General features: G+C 42.4%; 2 long non-coding RNA genes across 2 annotated transcripts in view; one reads left to right on the top strand and one right to left on the bottom strand.

Annotated features, from left to right (window-relative positions):
* LOC110340452 overlaps window positions 1-17,836 on the bottom strand; it is a 32,745-nt gene that overhangs the window by 8,583 nt on the left and 6,326 nt on the right. Inside the window, exon 2 of the long non-coding RNA XR_002382271.2 lies at window positions 8,103-8,248. This is a non-coding gene — a long non-coding RNA (uncharacterized LOC110340452). The remainder of the gene's footprint in view (window positions 1-8,102; window positions 8,249-17,836) is intronic.
* LOC121141369 lies at window positions 4,716-7,510 on the top strand. Its single transcript, XR_005878265.1, has 3 exons — window positions 4,716-4,796; window positions 5,077-5,222; window positions 6,707-7,510. It is a non-coding gene; the product is annotated as an uncharacterized LOC121141369 (long non-coding RNA).

Genomic DNA, 17,836 nt, shown 5'->3' with positions numbered 1-17,836 from the left:
TGTGTGTGAGGAAAACAAAGGATAAGGGCTGTGTCCCTGGCACCAGGAAGAAGAAAGACACCTTCCCCTAGCTTGTGTGGGTGCCCCAACAGAAATCCCACATAATGGAAAGGGGAGAGGAGTTGACTGGTGCAGGGACAAGCAATCCACAAAGGCAAAGAAAACGCCACTGACTTAAGACGAAGCTGTGTTTGTTTTAAATTGCATGTCTGCTTGGGGGCAGTAGGGAGAGGTCCAGGGTGAACCGGGGTATAGACCCCCCAGTTGAGAAGTCCTGGTGGGGAGAGGGGGAGAGAGAAAGACAGAAGGTGGCTATCTGGTTTAGTTAGTAGGTTGTGGCTCTAACATCCCAAATTGAAGCGCCTGAGAGACAGACAGGCACAGCTGGTGACCTCAGCAGAGTCTCCTGAGGACTGCTGTGGTCACAGAGCAGTTTTTTTTTCCTATCAGGCCTAGCCACAGCCCAACCCCCATTAGGACCTGAACCTGAAGCCATCTGAAATCATTTCTACAAAGATCTGGCTGTTGCTTGTGCTCAGACATGCACCTACAAGTAAAATTTACCTCCAAGGCACAGGGCCACATTCCTGAACTTACCTTTTTGGGGGTTCAAGAAGCAAGCATTTTGGGGTTTTAACCACTTGATAAAGTGTATTTACAGACATTCCCAGGTCTTCTGTATTTATATATGAAGAAGACGGCACGTGCATGTTTAAACCCTTTATTGAAACATGCACGAATACCCAAAAGTAAGCACATCATAAAATAATAATGGTGAATTTTCACCCAATTAAAAATATCCAGGCTATCAGCAACCAGCTCAAAACCAGAATACCACCCCCTCTCCAGCAGCTCCTCAATTATGTTTAAGCTTAATGCATTTTAGGGACAAGGCTACCAAGAAAAAAAAAACTGCAGTCTTTCTCTGACATAACATGATGGTAATTTCAGAGTGAGCTGTTGTTAACTTGGTCCTGTATTCCACCAATTGGTAGGCTTCTTTTTTCCCTTTTGCTCCCAAAAGCCAAATCTTAAGCAAAAATCTGAGCCGCCCATGAAAATTATTAGCATCTTTTGGTCCATCAGCAGATTCTGTGAAATGAACTGGCAAATTGGTGAGAAGCAGAGGCTGTGAATCTTTACTAAGCAGCAGTGAGTGGGCAGAGGAGCTGAATATCATGTAGCAAATAAGTGGGGCCGTCCCTCAGTAATTTGATTCAGGATCCTAAGCACACACCCTGGGCAGTGCTTGTCCACTAACATGTTCCTAGGGGGTTTGCTTTGTAAAGGCGATTATCACAGAAGAAATTGGTGTGCTCTTTTTTTTTAACTCCATTTATACTAATAGCGCCAGATACTCTGTATTTTATACCACATTGGTAGGTTTGGTTCATTATTCTAATTATATTTACATAGCAAAGCAGGTATAATAGCTACCTGTATGCATGTACATACATAGATTCAAGCAGTATATGCATGTTTATGTAACTTGTGCCCATGGGAGTAGCAAGTGTGCTTTTAAACATTAATGGAGAGCTATGGTTTTCCAGTTTGGTTTTGTTTTCTTTTTTTCTGGAGTAAGGATGAGCCAGTTCTCCAACTGAAAGAACCAGGAATAGGTGGGAGCAGGGATGGGAAGGTGATACCAGGGCAAAAGGAGGGGAGACTGGAAGATGGTGATGGTGGTTGCTCCAGCTGGCTGGTGTTGCTTATTAAATGAGAGGCAGAGGTCCAGCCTGAGGTAGTGTGGGCACTCTTCAAGCATCCCTTGGCTTCTTACTTATTCTCAACCTCTTCTGGGAGAAATGACTAGAAAAGTGATTGCCATTGGCTTACCTGTTTCCAAGTGATCCAGCATTTCAGTTCCATTCCCTGCTACCTGCGATCATGCATTATCTCCTGGGGTGAGATGTGTGTCCCTATCAGTCAGTGACCATGCTCACTCTACCATGTGTCTATAAGAAACAGCAAACACTGGTTTGCTGTTTTCTTAGGTGTCAGCAGCAGCCAAAGAAGTCTGCTGAAAGTCAATCTTTGTGTGCTTTTACTTGTGATGAGAACATAGGAAAGTTGTATTTGACTGCACGGTGCATCATTATTAGCTGCAGATACAATGTGATAAAGCACACTTCTAGAGTCTACTTGTTATGTAACTCCAGCCCTTACAATCTTATCTCTATGGCTTTGACACATAAGTAAGATTACACTCTATGTGTCCTTTTGCAACTAGTTTGCTTTACCCTTCACACATAGCAGACTACTTTCTTGCTAGTACTGAAGAATACTCACACACGTGCGCGCGCGCTCGCGCTCGTGTGTGTGTGTGTGTGTGTGTGTGTGTGTGCATGTATATCACATTTTCTTTTCTTTTTTTATTTACTGAACAGTGGACCTGTTGTTTCCACCTCTTGGTTATTGTGAACAGTACTACAATAAACCGTGTAAATGCAAAGATCTCTTCAAGGTCTTGATTTCATTTCTCTTGGATAAACACTCAGAAACAAGGGTGCTAGTTCAGATAGTAGTCCTGTGGGGGTTGTTGTTTGATTTGTTGTTGAGACAAGGCCTCGTGTGGTCTAGGCTATCCTTCGATTCTCTAGGTAGCTGAGGATAGCCTTGAACTTCTGATCTTCTTGCTTATACCACCCAAGTGCTGGGAGCACATGTGTGCACCACCACACCCAGTTTATGTGGTGCTGAGAATTGAATCCAGGACTCCCTGCATGCTAAATAAACACTCTACGGACTAAGCTATTCCTCCAACCTCAGGTAGTTGTGTTTTGAATTGCTGTGAGAAATCTACCCTCTTTTTCTGAACTGGGTTATACAGTTTGCAAATAAATAACTTTCTCATTACAACCTCATCATCATCATGAATGGTGTCTACATTCCCCAAGAAATGACTGTGCCAGGGGCAATGACAGCTTAAGCTTTTAAATTATGATAGAAAAAAATTTACACAAGGAAACACTTTAAATATAGAGATGGTCTTGCTTTTGATTCTTAAAAACTAGTGTTTCTCTTTTTTTTTCTCATTGTACTAAGAATCAAACCCAGGGCCTTGAACCTGCTAGATAAGCACTCTCCCACTAAGCTATATCCCAAGCCTTCAAATGAGTTTTTTTTCCATTAAAGATGGTTTGAATATAGTCCCTTTTCCTTCCCATATAAGAAGGTGTAAGCTCAGTATTTTAAATGTGCTGCTTTTTTCCCTGCAGTATTGAAGTCTACATCCAAGACCTTGAACCTGCTAGGTACCGCTACCTCAAATCTATTACTTTTGTCTCCATTTAAATTTTTATTCCGGATACCTGAAATATTACAGATGGCCTTTGACCCTTGTTTCTCTCTGCCCAAAAGGACTGTTGGAAATGAAGTCTTTCAATGGGGAAAGTCTGTGGCTACAGCAATGGTCAAATTACATCATTAGTCTGCACTAAGGAAACACAGAGATTTGCAAGCCCCATGTTGGAGGTTACTGACAGGTGGAGGCCAAGGAAAGTTGCAAATGTGCTTCTCTTAGTGGAAAAGTGTGAGGGTGACTGGTGATTGGAGACCTGGTAAACGATGGAGGAGGAGTTAAGGCTGAAGAAATTAGAAGGAGGAGGCCAGTGGGCAGGGAGAACAGCGCAGGCTTTAGGAGAGAGGATGCCGGTGGCTGGCCTGGGAAGTCAGCAGAGAGAGTGAATCTGAGGAGAGGTGGTCTTTGGGATGTGACAGAACCTAGGATACTGTAAATGGTTGAAAGGAGTGCTAAGGTCAAGGGAAGCAGGATGAACAGAAAGGGGAGAGGAAGCAGAGAAACTAGCTTCCAGTGGACCCACCTGCCCTCTCCTTGCCTGTAGAATTTTGGCCATCAAATAGCTGCCATGGAAAATGAAAGAGGTGGCTGAGTACCGGGCATCTTCTACCAGTTTACTGAGCCACAGAGCAGCCAAGAGCTTGGTTCCTGACTTGTGAATAGGTCACTCTGCCAAGAAAAATTAAGGCCCTTGTGTCGTCCACTTAAGTCTGAGTCTGAGAACTGAAGGGAGAACCCTCCTTACACCAAAGTGAGTCCGTATGTTTGATCAATTTCAAGAAATAGTCTCTTGTGTCAAGTTGTCCCAGAAGTAACACATAAGAATTCTGGTGTTGCATATTTTGTTATTTACTAGTGATGATTCCATTAAATGATCATTTTGCTAGGAATAAACATAGTTCTTCTTTATCAATAAATTCATTAAAACATAAAGGCCTTAGCCAAGGACTTAAAATAGTTCAGGTAAAATGACACTGTTCCAGTGTTACCCTGGTTCATATGAAAGAGAAGCGAGTCAGCCTAAGAAATGAAAGGTATCTGCTAATAACAAGAGAAAAATGTCTTTACTGTCTTTACTTCTGAGCTTTCTAGCATCTCTATCCCTGACTTGGGTGGGCACATCCAAAGTACAGAGTGCTGAGGAGAGTGTTGTCCTGGGAAGCTCGAGGTCAGCCTGGTGAAAGATGGTTTGTGTTGAAAGACAAACCACCTTCATCTGGAACTTGTAAACTTGAGCTGGGGACACATTTGTCACATAGCGACCTTGAAGTAAACAGAGTGGCTGCTCCCTCAGAAATAGGATTTTCATCTGCTGAGGGGATTGGGATAGATCTTCCAGGTGTGGGCTATCTCTGTGGCCCATGCTTCTAGTTTATAAAAACACCAGTGGTCGGGGATTCTCACGTGGTGTGGGTGGAGATATAAACCCAAGACACATCTGTAAGAGGGCTACTTCAGAGTGTCTACCAACATGGAAAATGCACACATCAGTTGGGTGAGCAGATCTACTTCTAGAAGTTTAATTTAGTCAAATTTGCACATGTATGCCAAATAGTTACCTAATTGCACAGGTGAATAATATGCACATATACCATACACACACACACACACACACACACACACACACACACACACACGATTCATTGTGACTGAGTTTGAAATGGGAAAGCAGTGTTATCTTTCATCACTGGGAGATTCAGGTACACTATGAATACCCCCAACATTTTAATATTGAATGGATTTTGAAAATGAATTTAAAGATACTTGTCTTACAGCCCCCCAAGGACACTTTGAGGGATTTCCCAGTTATAACTGCAAGAAATGCAAATATCTGATGTCTCTATGTCCTTGAAGATTGGATGATTTGCATTAGGAGAAGCAAAGCTTAACCTCAAAGGCCAGCATCACCCCTGGAGTGATGGTGAGTGGAGAGGGGTGGAGTAGCCCCACAGCCTTCTGCAAGGAAGTTCACTGTCACAGCTTTCCACAAACACCACTCAGATATGCAGGCCTCTGTGACTGCACTTAAAGGGGGATGTGGGAGAATTGCCAGCAGTCTCATTTGAGAACTCTTTACTTTGATTCTTCGCTAGTTTGAGCATAAACTCTTTAGCTTAACAAAGTTCACTCCTTAAATGAGATGAAACCATTCGAAAGCATGTATGTTTGCAATAATCAGGATGGGATTATACTTTTCATTTTGGGAGTGTGAGCAGTACTTTGAGAAGAGTCATTTAGAAGTGGTTTCCTTTTGAGTTACACTATGAAACTGAAAGGGCCGAACACTAGTGCCACCCATGTTTCAGTATGTTGGAAGGCACACTTTCATTCCCTTGGGCTATTTTATTTCTTTAATCTCAGGTTTTTTTATTTTCCACTCTGTACATTTATATAAAGCAACTGGGCAGGTCACATGCTTTTGCAAACGTTAGCCTTACATTTCCATGTCTTATGGAAGAAATGATAAACCCTAATAAATATAACTGCATCTGTATGTTAAAGAGGAAGCAAGTCTGCTGCTCGTTCTCCTCTGCCTGTACCTAAGAGCATTTAAGGATTTGTTTCAAAGAAGCTGCTGAAAATATGGAAACTTGACATCACCAGCAAACTTGCTGAGATGTAGGAGCTAGACTTCCCAGAACACTCCCTCAGCACCTCTATGGCTGTCCACATGCCAAGTCTTAGCAGGTCAGCCACAGCTGCCAAATGACAAATGACTCTGACATAGTCAGACTTAAAAACTTACAGAAGTGCAGCTTCTGATTGACAGATAAAAGACTGTAGGGATTGTGGTACTGATGCTGTCTACTGACTTCTGAGTGGGAAGGGACTGAAGGCGATTAGTTTTTCATTGCCTAGTGTAATGCCATCATTTCATCTTCTTGACAGGCTAAAGGAAGAAAGTCACTACTTATAAATTTGGACTCCTCCATATAGGTGGAGTTCAAAGCACCATGGGTTACTTCCTTATATAGCAACATGTTATTTAACTTCTTAAGGCTTTCAAATTCAACATGATTTATTTATTAAAGGCTATAGTCTTCATAAGTTTTAGATTCACTTAAAAGCAGGGAATAATCATTTTCCCATTAGTAGCACAATATTATTATGGTACATTTCTACACTTGATCTTAGTCAAAAGGCTGATAAGCAATTAAGGTTATAGATTTCTTATTGTTGGAAATGTCATATTTATTAGCAAATGGTCCATATTTGTTAGTAAAGTCCATAGCGCATGCCTGCCAATCCTTGAGTTTATAAGTTCATTAACTTTTGGCTAATTATCACTTTCTGTTCTGGGATTCCATGCTGTATTCAGTTATTAGGTGTCATCAGGCTCCTAGACATCTCTTGTTTTGATAAAACTCTCCAGTTTTGACAGTGTCTGCTTGTTGTATTTCACAGGACATTCCCCCATCACCTGAGACTCATGTCTAATTGTAGCTTTGGAGTATGAAGCTTTCCAAGATATCGCCATTCCTATCACCACCTAACATCCAAGGACTTGTGACTGTTAATGTTGACTTGAATCATCTAGCCACTGGAGTGTTTACTGGGTTGGTCGAGCCCACCATGACTGCTCCTGTCCTTCTGTGCTCTACTGTTAGCGGGAAATTGATAGGCAGACCACAGCTGAAGGAGTGCAAGTTACACTCCCCATCCGGGAGACAGAACATCTGTATAGACTGTATGGAATCCTTCTATATGGAAATTTGCCTCTTACCACAGTTATTTGTTCGAATCAGAGCATATTTGTGGGCATTCATTTTATACTTTGGATGTGTTTATTTTGTTACTCAGATTGTCCCAACCTTGGCCTTTAGGAGGCCTTTCAATTGGCTTCTGTGACACAGCATTGCTTTTATTGAGGATCATTTATTTCTTTGTTAGTTTCCTCAGACTTTCTGACCTTGTGAGATGCTCCAAGCTTCTCTTGCATACTGCCCTTCTCCGTTGGATCTATGTGTTGTTTCAGGGATCCCTGGTTGTCTTTACTAGGCATGGTTTTAGAAACTGCTATCTGGACACTAGATGTGCTCACTGCTAATGGACAGTTATTTAGGAGAACTCCTCGGCTGACAGAGCAAAGAATGCATGTGTGTATACTAATCTGTGTGCCTCTACTGGGCATACTAACCTATAATTCTTCTAAGTTGAATGCATGAACGTTCTACTTGTGATGTAAATACAATGGGTTTTGACAAATGACAAAGTGCTATTTATTTACCATTAGAGTATTATACAAATAGTTTTCCTGGTCTGATCCCCGCCCTCTCCCCACCCACATTTTTCATTTCACCTATCCACCACACTCCATTGGGCTCCTGGTAAGCACTGATTTTTTTTCTCCCACTATCTCTAAAGTTTTGTTTCTTATTTTTAAAAAGTCACATAATTGGAAACAAACAATGTGCAGCCTTTTCAAACTGATTTGCATTTAATCTTCATGCTTTGGTAGCTCTTTTATTGCTTCGTAAGGTTCTGTTTAACGGGTACAAAACGGTTTGTTTCTTTATTCAGTTTTTGAAGGACGTCCTTGTAGTGTCCAGATTTGGGGTGATGATAATGGGGAAAGAGTGTTGAAACTTTTGCACCACTGTGACCAGTTAGGAAAAATGTTTTTCTCAATGATGCTACTACTGAACTTTTCAAATACTTGCTAGTATGATGAGATACCTACATGTGTATGAGAGATATGCATTGTTCAAAGAATGGAATGAATACCTTGAGCTAGCCTAAGATGTTTGCCCTCAAAGCCCCCAATGAGGCCTCCCTGATAGCCCTTCCCTGTTTCTCATACCTTGCACCTATGGCCTTTCGGAATATAGAGGAGCCTGATGCACTTCATGCTGGGTCCGACAGGGACTGCCTGGCTCTCCAAGATGATGGTCCAGCCGCTGGAACAGTGTTCCGTTCTGCTGATTCCTGATGTCAATGGACTTCTCACTGTTTGACAATAAAATGTTATTTTATCTTTTCAAAGCAAAAAAAATGAGATTCATTTTGAACAAGGGATGTCTTCCCAATCAAAATAAATACCTGTCAGCATTATCTTTGTACTAGATAATTTTATGTCCACTTGACATGTTAGAATCATTTTGGAAGAGAGACCCCTAACTGAGTAAATGGCCCCATCAGATTGGCCTATGGGCAAGTCTTTGGTGCATTTTCTTGATTGATGACTGATGTGGGAAAACCCTGGTCATTGTGGGTGGTGTCATCCCTGAACTGGTGATTCTGGGTGCTACAGGAAAGCAAGCTGAGAAATCCATGAGGACCAAGCCAGTAAACAGCACTCCTTCATGGCCTCTGCATCAGTTCCTGACTCCAGTTCTTTCCTTGAGCTCCTGCCCTGACTTCCCTAGGTGATGAAGTTCAAGCTGTAAAATGAAATAAACCCTTTCCTCCTTGCTTTTGGTCACAGTATTTTATCACAGCAATGGGAATCCTAACTAAGACAACCTACAACCATTCTTTATTCCTTTTCCATTGACTTAAATGTTTCCCTTTTCTATATCCTAAAAACAAAACAAAGAAAACCCAATCAAACAAAAACACCTGTGATTTCCATCCTATTGCATTCAAGGAGTGTAAGTGATTTCTAACCTCTAAGTACTAATATTGTGACCCTACAGATTTTAAATAGCAACAAGATCTCCCCAGATACTGCTTGGAGATGTCTAAAGTCTACTGTGCTTAAAGGCAGTCCACAAGTGGGCAACGTCAGCTTCACAGAGAACAGGGTCCTACTTCCAGGCACTGGACCAGAGTCTGTATTTAACAAAAAGCCTTGGTGGTCTCCATGCAGGTAAAGACTGCTCCTCAGCCTGGTGCTCTTAATGTGCACTTGGCATAGAAAAAGTCAGTTGCGAAATTCTTTAGCCTTCTAAGGAAATAGAAAAAATCCATTTTCTGGAATTGTTTTATCTCAATACATAACTATTGGGTTTTTTTTTCTTTCCTTTGTCTTCCCTTCCTTTCCTCCATTGTTTTGTATACAGAATCTTGCTCCATGGTCAAGGGTGGCCTTCCACTCATGATCCTCCTGCCTCAGCCTCTCAAGCTCTGAATGACAGGGATGCATCACCATCACACCCGGTCCATTTCTTACAGACAATATCCAATGCATCTGCTGATGGGAGTGGTCAGCTCTGCTGTCTTTACTCCCTCTGTTTTGCTTGCAGCTATTTAAGTAAATACCTGTGTGAGCAGACCAGTCTTAGCCCACTTCCTGCAGGGACAGAGCAGAGAACCGCCTGTGAACTTACAGAATACATTAACCGAGTTCACATCAGCTTCACTCAGTGTCAACGTTACTGACAGCTTTGAAGACACAGATATAAAATAAGAAAATATATTGAGTCAGCAGTGTAAGCCTGAAAAATGAAATGCTACACAGTGAAATAAGAAACATGAATCTCTAAAATTAATTCCTGTGTATGGATACCTGATGACTGTCCATGTCAAGTCCTGAACTGTAAATCACCAGTTCCCAAGGATAATGAGCTGTCAACAGATTGACAGGGGGTAGCAATTGAGATACATTACAACATCTTTTTAACTGCATTTTAAACAAAATTCTACACTAGAGACACCAAGTCCCCCTGCTCTCCCCTCTTCCAGGCCTTCTTGTCCTCTGATGTGCAGACTCAGTTGTGGGGTAAACCTGCCTTGTAGAAAATTTAATGGTGGCTCCAGCCTTTCTCTTCAGTAGCAGCCTACTCCCCTGAGATGTGACAACCACAAACACCTCCAGACATTGTCAGTGTCAGATGGGGAAGGGAATGTCTCCTGATTAAGAATCACTGCCTTATGAGAAGGTAGATCCCTGCCAAGGTCATGGCCATGAGATATGCCAGAACATTGAATATGGGAGAATAGTTCACTTAGCACACAGACTTGGCATTTGATACCTCATGGATGTTTTGAGTGTTCAGTCCTCTCTCTGACATGTGTGTACACTTCATACACAAGTTTCTTATGGAGAACATAGGAGCTACTATTGCCTCCGTCTGAGACAGCCTAGAAGGCACAGTTACAAACCAGTTCTCAAAGAGGAAATGATGGTCTCAGAGCTTTACAAGCCTAGTGACACTTGGTTACACCTTTGAACACAGCCCTAGAATCTTTAGGACCCTTATTGGGAGATAGAGTTAGCGAGCCAATTCCCAGCTTTGTTTCAGAAAACTCGTAAACTGTCGTAAAACTCTGCACGGAAACAGTGATGGAATAGAAATGAACCCAATCATTGCTCTGAAAGCCTAAAGCTGAGATTCTACTTTCAAACCAAATATCCTCCATGCTGGTGTAGCTGGTGGGTCCGAGTACAAAGAGCACCTGAATAGAGACCCCACTATGAAATGTCATATAATAAGTAGACAGAAGACTTTAAAAAAAACTAGCTCCTGAAATGGCATCTGAGAATGTTGCCCTTCTTAAAACAGGACCACAACCCTGGAAATCCTGAACTCTCCTGACTCGAACAATTCTGCCACTGTCTAGGCATCACCCTGATTTGAGAAATTGAGAATGTCTAAATTTTAAAACTTCTTAGTCCTTGGTTGTGAGCTGTCGTCCTTCTCACACCTTTCCACTACCATGGACCGTGGTTTGTTTTGTTGATGCTGTTCTCCTACCTGCTATGCGATTTCTCTCTCTCTCTCTCTCTCTCTCTCTCTCTCTCTCTCTCTCTCTCTCTCTCTCTCTCTCTCTCTCTCTCTCTTTCTCTTTCTCTGTCATCAGCACAAGACCCACCTATTTAACAAACCCCAATGTTTGCCACATGACACTAACAACCCTCCTGCCTCCCCAAGTTACTTGAGAGTAAAGATTTTTTTACTGCATCATTTCTAAACAAGTTCCTGTACAGTGGCGTAAACACGAAGCAACTTGGGAAATTTAAATTTTAAGATCATTTGAAGATTTGATTGGGAGGCCTGGGAAAGATTTTGTTGTCCTACAAGAAGAGTAAAAGTAGAATCAGTCTATCAGTGGAGCCAGGAGAAGGCTCCAATGAGTCACAAAGTGGGAGGGGTCTGAGGGTAAACTCACTAGTGCTACTGGACTTGTAGCACCTAATGTGTATTACAGACAGACAGACAGACAGACAGACACACACACACACACACACAGATATGCATGCACACATGTCTCTCAGGCAGTGATAGTAAAGTTCATTTCACAGAAGAACAAACAGAAGCTTAGTCACTACCACTAAGCATTCTGTAGCTGGTGAACCTCAGAATCAAGCTGAGAACCCAAGTGGGTTGCTTCAGAAACGACATAGCATAAACATTTTAGACAAATCCGAACCTTTCTTGCTTCTTCCTTCTTTCCTCCCTTTTCCCTCCCTCCCTTTCTTCTTTTCTTGCTTCTTTCTTTCCTGTCTTACCTTCTCTTGTGTAAGCTTATATGACTGTGTTTCTAGGTAAAATCCTCAGGGAAAATGTTGAAGGGACTCTTCTTCTAACCACAGAGGTTAGGTAGCCAGTAAGGGATCATGGGGCAGGACAGGGTCTCCCAAAGAAAGGAAATCAGATATAATGTTATGGAGAGATAAAATGGAGACTGGGAAGAGAATTAAATAGTGAGATTGGAGAAAAGGGTAAAAGAGACAATATGTAAGGGACAACTAACACTAAAACCATATTGAAACCAACTGTAGAAGCTTCTTAAAATATACACGTATATAAAACATAAATGTAGTCATCAAATAGTAGGAGAGACAATGTCCCAACTAGACATCTTTTTTTAAAGGCAATAAATTTTATTAGAACTGAGAGTACAGAAAACAAGAATTATGTCCCAGATATTTATTGACAATGTAAGGGTAATTATTCAAGTAACACATAGGAACTATTATTTTTAGAGGGAGTTATGCTTTATAATAGTAAACCAATTCATGTTCCTTATTTTGCATTCATTATTTAAATTATCATATTTAAAGTTTTTTCACTCTTTAGCTTGCTTGCTGTTACTGCCAAAATTGATCTTACTAACAAAATGTTCCTAAACATAATTTAGGAAACATAAAAAAACCTTTTCTGTTACATTGTCAAAATGAATGCCATTCCTGACCACCCAACTAGACATCTTATCCTACCACGTAACATCTCCAGTGCCACGAATGGGTTACATTTTGTTGAGTCATTAGCCAAAGGGACCCCATTGAATCCCCCAAACATCCCAGGATATTGTCAAAACTATCCATAACCTAATGATAAGGCCCTACTGCTGAGGAAAGCTCTTACTTACGTCATAGAACTCAAGAGAAATTGAGCTGGTGCCTAACTAGAAGCTTCTCGCCTACAGACTAGCATTCATGTTGCTAGAAAGTTCTTTGTACACTACCAGAAGAGAAAGTTAATCATCATTGTCACCCAGCTACAAACCCTGCAACCTACAACAGTCACCTAACTGCAAGACATACTAGTGCAATAGGGACACAAAGGTTATGGGAGTAACTAACCACTTTTTGAATGGATTTAAGGCCCACTCCAAGAGATGGGACTCATAACTGGCACCACTAAAGTGACCAAAATCCTGAGACTAGATAGGTCATAGACCTAGAGGGAAAACTAACTATTATTCTGCTAAAGGAACATGACAATAAAATGATTCCTGATGATATATTTTGAAACCCATAGATCAGATCAGGACTGATACACATATGAAACCATAATAGAATGTCACTGAGTGTATCAACTACACTCCAAGGAAGGCTCCATGCCTAGGAGTAGTTGGCCAACACAAACAAACTCCATGGTTTTTCTGTAAGCAGATTTTGGCTTGGCTTTTTTGTTTTTGTCTTATTTGTTTTGATTTTGTTTTGTGGGCTTTTTTTTTCTTTTTTGAAAGAAGGAGAAAGAACATAAAGCTACATGGGTAGGAAATTAGGGAGGTAGGGAGGATCCAGAAGGAGTTTAGAAAGGGAAAGACATAAGCAACATATATTACATGAAAAACATTTAATTGCAAAATAAAAATATGAATATGTGATATATCTAAATAAAAAGAGGCCAAAGGCCATGAGTTTGAGAGAAAGTCTGAGAGAGGATACATGGAAGGGGTTGGCAGGAAGAAAGAGAAAGAGAAAAATGGTGTAATTATACTTTTATTTATTTTTAAATGTAATGCACATCATGTGACCAATCTAGAGAAACACAGACAGAGACCTGTGCAATTGTGCTCATCTCATGTTGCAGCTCAGGTGGTGGAAAACTAGAAGAAACTAAGTGTTCTTCTGTAGAGGTGTGGCTGTCCACTGACCACAGCCTGCCTGGGGGGGCCATGCAGCAGCTGAAAAGAGATGAATGGGCTCTTATGTAGGATGTGGAAGTAGCATTTAGACTTTGTGGGGTACAACTACAAGTTCAGACACACACACAGCACCATTGAAATTTACCAGCACATACATAAATACTCTGTAGTTTCTGCGTGTGTGCATAATTATGAAAATGTACTTAAAGATAAGAACAGCTCTAAACTGGAGGGATGGGTAAAGAGCCTTATCTGTCCTGGAACTCTCTCTGTAGACCAGGCTGGTCTCGAACTCACAGAGATCCGCCTGCCTCTGCCTCCCGAGTGCTGGGATTAAAGGCGTGCAGCACCAACCCTTAAGGTGCTTAAGCGGACAGCTTAAGGTTTTTCTTAAACCTATGTATTCACGCTCCAGAAGTGGTGGTACATACATTTATATATCAGTACTTGGGAGTCAGAGGCAGGCAGATCTCCGTGAGTTCAAAGCCAGTCTGGCCTACCTATTGAGCTCCAACTAGAGAGAGAGAATACATGATATGTATTTAAATATTTCTTGGCCAATGAAAAATTATTTTTTAAGAGAGGACATTATACACTAAGGCCATTATACACTAAGACGATGGTTCTTAATTTTGGGATGGGGACGTGTGAAACATCTCAAATTCTGGTGAAAGATTTCTCCTAAATTTTCTGTAAAGACCTGAGTTTTTGTTGTTGATGCTGTTGAATTTCTGGGAGTTGCAAGAGTCCCTGAAGCCCAGCCCTAGCCCCCTCTGACTTCCTGACCCCAGGCCGGGTGCATCTGAACACAAAGTCCTGAGGATCACACACACACAGCTCTACTCTTTCACAGGGGCTGAGAGCTATTTTTACGAGTGTCAGCAGCTCCTCTCCCCAGATTGAATTTCCCCAGAAGGTAGATTTTCGCTGACATCTTAATACTTGGAAGGGAGCAGCTGATCCTTGAGGAGTGAGTGGATGTAGCAAATGGCCTGTGGAGCCACAAACAGAAGCTGATCTGGGCTAAGGACACTTCCAGCGTTTCTTGTCTACTTTTAGACATCATGGGGTCCTTTTAAAACTTCTGCAGTGTCACTCTCCCTCACACAGAGCCGCCCTGTTTCCACCTTGCCATTAACACAGATGGTTTTTTAGTGACTTTGCTTATGCATTTTTAAAGAAGCAAGAGCCTCCTTCCACTCCTAAAATACCAATCAATATTCCTTGCACTTTTCCCAAATGCTTGCAGGATAGAGGCTTGTAGTTGCCCCCTTTGGGTCTGCTTTCAAGTGTTTTAATGGCAGAACCGGTCTTCCTAAGAGCAGATCTCCTCCGTAACACGCTTTTTGTGAAGTCCCAGCACTGCCAGCAGATTTACAGTCTGTACCAAATCTGATTAAATGTGCTATGCCTGCCTGTGTCGTGAGCGCCCTGCACATAGGGTCCCCGGGGAAGAGCTCTGCTCCTCAGAGCCTTCTCAGTCCCCTGTACACAAAAAAAACCTTTTTAAAAATTTAACTCAGAAAAAAGACGTCTGAATATTATATAGTGTTATCTAAAAATTTCAGAGGTTCATTCTTTTCAGAGTAAGATTTTCTTTTACTGCACTGGGGTTCGGATCTTGGATCATGTGCACGCTAGGCAAGCCCTCTGCCACTGAACTTACACTTCTAGCATGGAACATGATGAATTCTGTTTGATGGAGATGCAGCTGGATGAGGTTTTAGTCTTCTGCATCTTTGAGAATACGTTCTGAGGCTGGCGTTGAGATCCTACCCTGAGCTGGCCTAGCCTATCTTTGCAGGCTCATCTCTCACTGCTTGCCTTTGTAAACTCTTGCTCCTGGCCACACTGGTGTCCATCCCCTTGTGCAAATCGTTTTCTACTACAGCATCGTTGTTGGTGCCCTCTGGCCTGACTCGGCCTGGTCATCATTTTAGTTCACTGTGCTCCAGATCCAGTGTTCTCACAGATTTCTCATAGAGCAGTTACTGTTCATGCCCATCGTTGCTTTGTCATTTGGAGAAAGAAACCCAGAGCCTCATGCCTGATCATGTCCCCAGCCACCTTGAGTCCCCTTTTAGTATCTGCAGAATCCTCTCTGTCTCTCTGTCTCTCTGTCTCTCTGTCTCTCTGTCTCTCTCTCTCTCTCTCTCTCTGTGTGTGTGTGTGTGTGTGTGTGTGTGTGTGTGTGTGTGTGTCTGGGGGCGGGGGGGGGCATTCCAAATTCTGAAAATTAAAAGCAAGACTGTAAGACTGTTTTCCTGTGGGGTTTGTAATTGCTTGAGATGGGATGACCAAGCCTACAAATAACAACAGTATCTCCGGAAAGTGAAGTGAATGAAGCAAAGGGACATGATAACTAAGTAGCAGAATGACACTGAGATGCTGATGAAAGTCTCTGATGAGAAAGGAATTGAGTTGCAATCTGTACCACAGAAGATACCAGTTGAGAAAATCTCAGGACATTCCAGGCATAAAAAACAGCAAATGCAAGGATCCAGGGTAGGAGCTTAGTATGTGGGTGACAATGAGTTTCCCAGTAAGCAAAAGATGTCCCTCACTCATAGTTTGGCAATCAGCTGCTTAGTCAGAAGACCCACAAAGTGTCAGTCAACTTTCTGTGACTAGCAGAGTCGGGGGGTCGGGGCACATTTTAGACATTAATACTGAGAAATAAGTGAATGGGTTCTCAGGGGTAACTGCCTGCCCATTCTGTCAACCCAAACTGATAACTAAACTTGATCTCTGCATAACAATATTTACCAGTGCAATCTATTCCTAAAAGATAGGTCTTTCTGAAAGAATGAAGGGGGAGCCATAGCAGCAGGGGGAGCACAAAAGCCATGTTTACCACATGGTCTAAGAAAGCTTAGTGAGTCTGGAGGAAAGTCAGCTACCCAGGATCATTGGGTAGGGCAAGGGAAGCATGAGCATGGGATGCTCTAGCGAGACAGGGAGAGACGGGGGACAAAGGGCCTTTAACTAACCCACCTTGGGATGCAGTCCTCAAAAGCCTCAGCACCCTCCTGCCATCAGCCACAGCCTGAGCTCTGAAGGGCAGCACACAGGAGGCAGACATGATTTTGGTGCGTGTCTGGATGGACAGTTTTTCTGAGTCCCCAAACCTAATGTGTTTGTGACTTTAACAAATTATTTCCTCCCTCTAGAGGCTCTTTACTCATTACACGGAGATAAGACTGTCACCTCCTTCCAAAGCCTGAAGAGGGGAGCGGATGTATGTAAGGGACTTGGTACTGTGTGGCACATGGGGGTACTCAGGAGGTGTGGAACTGGGTTGTGATAATAAGCAATGGAGCCGGGTGTTGGTGGCACAGGTCTTTAGTCCCAGTGCTTGGGAGGCAGAGGCAGGTGGATCCCTGTGAGTTCAAGGCCAGCCTGGTCTACAAAGTTACACAGAGAAACCCTGCCAAAAAAACCAAATAATAATAATAATAATAATAATAATAAGCAATGGAATGGTGTCTGCTGAATAGCATGATTAATAATACGGTTTCCTTGATCAGGATCAACAGAAAAACCCAGGGTCAGGCAGATCAGCTGAGGTCGCTTGACCTGATAGAGTTCCTGAGATCATCTCCAGCAGGATCTGTAGCTCTGGTCTCATCTCTCAGCCATGACTGGCAGGCTCATTCTGTCCTCAGGTTTCTTACCCCACAGGGATCAAGGAAGGAGAGCCCAGGCCTTGGATTATAAGGACATTCTTGCTTCTCCCTGTGTAAGATGATAATGCCAAAGGACCCTGGCACCAGGCACAGGAATGTGGTCTGTTCAAGGCTCCTTGTCCCCACACAAGATCACAGAGTGCTTAGTGGTGTTAGACCTTGGGGACTATCTTAAAAGTCCTTGTTTCTTTCTGCTTGTTGGTTTTGTTTAACAGCAGTGTTGCACAAGCAGGTACAGTACAAAATGTTGCATCTTGAGAGTGTTTTTTTTTCCTTTAATTTAAATGCACTTCATCAGAGCAGTTTTAGGCTCACAACAAAATTAGCATCCCATCCCATACTCATTCCTCCTCGTGCACTCTTCCCCAGTATCAATGTCAGATGGTAATATTTGTCACAGCCAGCCTGCACCCTAAGCCCCTGCTTTAGTGTGGGGTTCACTGTAGTTGTTCATAGTCCCTGAGAGCTGCTGGCTTGCTCCACCAGTCATTGTCCCCCAGGGACTACAGGCACACCCTGGGCAAAGATTATGATGCTAATTTGGTTCCACATAACCTATTTTATAAAAGGGTGTTTTAGACTGGAGAGA

Source organism: Mesocricetus auratus, unplaced genomic scaffold (assembly GCF_017639785.1).
Source record: "Mesocricetus auratus isolate SY011 unplaced genomic scaffold, BCM_Maur_2.0 Super-Scaffold_100007, whole genome shotgun sequence".
Classification (NCBI taxonomy): Eukaryota; Metazoa; Chordata; class Mammalia; order Rodentia; family Cricetidae; genus Mesocricetus; species Mesocricetus auratus.
Note: the sequence above shows the minus strand (reverse complement) of the source record. Positions and strands in the feature narration are given on the sequence as shown.